General features: G+C 28.4%; 1 protein-coding gene across 2 annotated transcripts in view; it reads left to right on the forward strand.

Annotated features, from left to right (window-relative positions):
- The first annotated feature begins 227 nt into the window (after positions 1-227).
- The window catches only part of LOC115882579 (fatty acyl-CoA reductase wat-like), a 32,628-nt gene continuing 28,000 nt past the window's right edge, over positions 228-4,855 (forward strand). The window contains exon 1 of one of the 2 annotated variants that reach the window (XM_030900771.1): positions 228-418. The gene's annotated coding sequence lies outside the window, so the exon portion shown is untranslated. The remainder of the gene's footprint in view (positions 419-4,855) is intronic. The other variant, XM_030900770.1, reaches the window with a different exon arrangement.

The raw sequence follows: 4,855 nt of genomic DNA on the forward strand, positions 1-4,855 counted from the left end.
TATACATTTGTTCTCTGTCCAAAGAAGAAATACTAGTTTTTATTTGATACTTTTAATAGATGATTTTTTTAAACGAGTTCTACGTAATAAAATGTTCATTACCGACATAACTAACATAATTAATAAAAAAGAATAGCACAAATACGATTAATTGTGAATTGAAAAAAAAAGTTCCTATAGTGGAAACGCGTTTAAAATAGATATTTATGTTTGCTAATTTCTATGACGTGCTTAATATGGTTCTCCGCCACAAAAATTCTACAGGTAGCCACAAGCAGGTCAGTCGGTAAACCTGCAGGACAAACAGTTGTGTGCTTCGAAGAGCTTTAGTACTTGGAAACCTTTGGGTACGACCAGGGCAAGTTTTTTCGTTCTTTCGCGGTGATTTTAGGTACGACTCTTTGTTTATTTCAACCTGGTAAAGTATTGTTTAAAGATATATATTTATTAACCCTAATATAACATTTTAAGTTATATTATTTTTTATATCTGTACATAACAACAAGGAGGTCTTTGGTTACTAACCTTTTTTCAAATTTTTTTAAATACTTTTTTCAAGTCTCTACTAAGATAAGAGCAAAATAAAAACATAAATTCATTTTTTTATGAATTCATATTTTAAATAATATTATTTATTATTTTTAAGAATTATTGATGATTATTATTTTCAAAATATTGAGTTAAGGAAAAATATTATACAAAATTATCGCAGAATTTCTGTAAATAGTATTTAAACATAAGTAATTTATTTTTTAACTATCGGAGAGACAAAATTAAATTCTCGTATTTTTCATGGTATTTTTTTTTATTTAACATTTATTTATTTAAAAAATAATTTAGAAACACTTCAAAGCCTGGGGTTTCCCTAAACACATATTTTTATTTTAATATACAGGGTTGTTCACCACATACGACACGGAGTATTGTAGCTAGACGATTAGATTTTTACAAATTGTAAGTTTTGGGTTCGTCGAAGGACTATTAGAGCTACAATTTAAAAATATTTTTACAAGATACAGAGTGTCCCAAATAAATAAAAAATATCAAAGTTTTATTTTTTTAAATGGAACACCCTGTATATTATTACATTTTTAGTTTCAACGATTAAAATAAAGGTAAATTTGATTAAGGTTTATCACCCATAAACCTTACAATTTTTGAAATATTTTCAATTTTGTGAAATTGCAGTAACAATATTTTTAGGCTTCATTTCTCCAAGGGTATCAAAGTTTTTGATACTAAATATTTACTGAAGTTTAATTATTGATCAGTTATTAAGTTGCAATAATAAAAATAATACTACCTTATACAGGATGTCTAAAAATTTATTTTAAATAATTTCTAGCTTTAAACGGCAATAACTCGTTTAATTTAAATGGAACACCCGGTATATTTTGGGAGAATCAGATGTACAATTTAATTGTCCATCAAATTATATTAAACCATTTTTTACCTATCCCTTCAAGTTTTCGTAGAAAATGCATTTTCTTATAAATTACACCTCATTTATCAATATAGCCATGGAATATTGACATTTTAGATTGTTTTTAAAATAACAAATGTATAAAATGTACAGATGCTAAAAACGATAATATTACCAGCCTATTTGTATACAAAAATAAAACTATTTAAATCTTTATAAAAGAGTATACCATTAATTAAACATATACCACCATTATTTCCGCCCAAATATTAATTAATTACATATTTAATTGTGTTTGTTAATAAATTATTCTAAACAATTGTGGATTTGGAATCAGGAATCAATATAATAATAAGTTATGAATATATAAATAAGCATTCGTCAAAAAATGAAATAAAATTTTTAAGGTGTTACTTTTTACCACACTGTCTAATACACATACAAAATTGAATTTTTTAGTATTTGGAGCGATTATTAATCAACGCAAACAGTCAATTAATGTAGTTTGAATACTGGAATCATATTAATTGATCCTCTTTTACAAATATTTAAACATTTTTTTTTTATTTTTTAATGACATTAACGAACTATATTGACAATATTAGTATCTGTACACTTTAAAAATTTGTTACATCTTTAAAAATAATCTAAAACGTCAATATTCCATGGGTATATTGATAATTGAGGTCTAAATTATAAGAAAATGCATTTTCTACGAAAACCTGAAGACATAGGTAAAAAATGATATAATACAATTTGATAGACAATTAAATTATGGATCTGATTCTCATAAAATATACAGGGTGTTCCATTTAAATTAAAGAAGTTATTGCCGTTTAAAGCAAGTTATTAATTAAAATAAATTTTAGACACTCTGTATAAGGTAGTATAATTGTTATTATTGCAACACAAAATTTAGCAAATAGAAATACTTCAGTACAATATTTGTTTTTAAAAACTTAAATAAACCTACAGAAATAAAGCATTAAAATTATTACTGTATTTTGACAAAAACCTGTATTAAATTATTTACTGTATTTTGATTAAAATGCTGTAAACCTTAATCAAATTTACCTTTATTTTAATCGTAGAAACTAAAAATGTAATAATATACAGGGTGTTCTATTTAAAAAAATACAACTGTGATATTTTTTATTTATTTCGGCCAGTCTATGTCTTTTAAAAATATTTTTAAATTGTAGCTCTAATAGTCCTTCAACGAACACAAAACTTACAATTTGCAAAAATCTAAATGTTTAGCTACAATACTCCGCGTCGTATGTGGCGAACAACCCTGTATAAATGAGCAAGAACTAGTAATTATTTTAAATTATTGATGGCTGAGTTGATGCTAATTTTATGTTATGTAAAATATCATATTTTAGTTAATTGAAATTTTTGTAATTTTTAATTTTGTTGGTTAATTTTAAAGACGTACCTACTGTTTAGTCACATGTTTTAAATCGTGAAAAAATGTCTGAAATGAAATAAATCATCATATTCAGCTTATTCAACCATTTCATTCATTTCCAATTATGCTATAGCAAAACCTCACATATCTAGATAATATATTTTTGTAATTGAGCCCGATTGTTATCTATTTTTGACTATGTAGAATGTTTAGGAGGGGAGTTAATCACCGCGACCTTATATAGTCTGTCCAACGAGAAGATCCTTGACAGTGATAGATGTGTCTGTCATTTTAATTTCAAATTAGTTTATTTTATTTTACAAAGAAATAAGTTGGTACAACTGGAACGCATAGCAAGAAATATTTAAAATTTGATTGACAAGATGACAAGTGATTACTTCAAAATATTGTGAAAAAAACTGTATAAAACTGAAAAAATGTAATCGAGTTATTTTATTTAATAAAAACGGTATATGTTAATACAAAACAAACAAGAACAAGAGACTACATACCAAAAAAATATGAAAAAGAACTATTTTTTACTTTCAAGCTTTATGAAACTACCCGCATTTATGATTATATTTATCAATATAACTTATGTACAAATACAAATTTGTAATATTCCACAGGAATAAATAAAACAACATAGGTAAATAAAACAAACTATTTTATTAATAATAACACCTACCAAATTTTATACCTTAAAGGTTGATTAATTAACTTTAATCTTAATTTTTTTAAACCAGTACCTTTTGACATTCTTTTTCTGCAGAACTAAAATCAATTATTTACCTATCGTGTGATGTCGATATTTTACAGCTACTCCAGTTTTTAGTATGTGTTTAGTTTGATCCTTCTACCATATACGAGTTTATTTATTACGAGATTGCACTTATCTACGACGAAATGGTATACAAACTTTAACGATGGCAACTTCATTGGTGTATAAGACTTTCTGCCTGGACAGCGAGTATTAACCATAAACTGTGCTCTGGGTCTACAGTTAATTTTCACTCGATTTTTCCTCCACTTGACTTCAAAAGACACAAAACACACCTAATAATACGAATCAAAATGCATCATCTTCCAAACCGCAGGGTATTTAACAAAAGTTGACACAAAATTATAACCTATAATTTGGCAAGACTTTGACAAGCGTCAAAATGACAAAATCTAAAGGCGAGTTCATACGCATCGGCGTCCGTTTATCGTTCATCGTTCCGTCAAACCAATAAAATTGAAATACGATCTGTCATTTTTTAAATAAACCAATAAAACTGGTTAAAAACAACAAGACACGACGCATGACGGATTTATATTTAAACCCATCCATAGATAACTTAAAAATTATTAGAAACTTTTTTTAGTAAAATAAATAGATTGGTATGGGACGTCATCTGCTTTTCCTCTGTCATCGTCTGTCGAAATCTTACCTGAGAAAAAAAACAGAGTATAGATCTATTGTGTGTTCACCTTTCTTGAGTTATAACGAGTTATAACTCATCATACAGTCTCAGGGCTTTAACAAAAGCCAGTATCTGAGACGGCTCCACAGAGGCCAGCTCTCCATCCTCGACATCAGACGTACCAAGGTTCATGGCATGAATGGTCGTCGTCTCGGCGCACTCAGTATTAAGGTGTTCTGGTGTTTCCCCATTTTCCCCACAAAATCTGCATTCGCCGTTGTTTCTCAGTTTCAGCCTAATGAGGTGTTCGTGGTGGAGACAGTGTCCTGTTAGAAACCCCATAACAATCCCAAGATTGTTTTTACTTAAATCAAGGAAAACCTTTGATTTTTCTCGGTTGTAAGTTCTGAGGAACTTTTTCGAGTGTCTTAGACCGTTGGAGGACACCCATTCCAAGTTACGGATGGAGTCTTCCAGATTCTTCAGTTCCGCTTTCAGTTGGTTCCCGTTTGGAAAACAGAACGGTTCTGGTCCAGTTTTTTAGAATTAGAATTTAGAATGAGTGGGAGGGGGGTTAATCACTTCGACCTTACAGATCCATTGTGTCCCCCTTTC

The sequence above is a fragment of the Sitophilus oryzae genome, unplaced genomic scaffold, assembly GCF_002938485.1.
Source record: "Sitophilus oryzae breed Bouriz unplaced genomic scaffold, Soryzae_2.0 scaffold_1789_pilon_pilon, whole genome shotgun sequence".
Taxonomy (NCBI): domain Eukaryota; kingdom Metazoa; phylum Arthropoda; class Insecta; order Coleoptera; family Curculionidae; genus Sitophilus; species Sitophilus oryzae.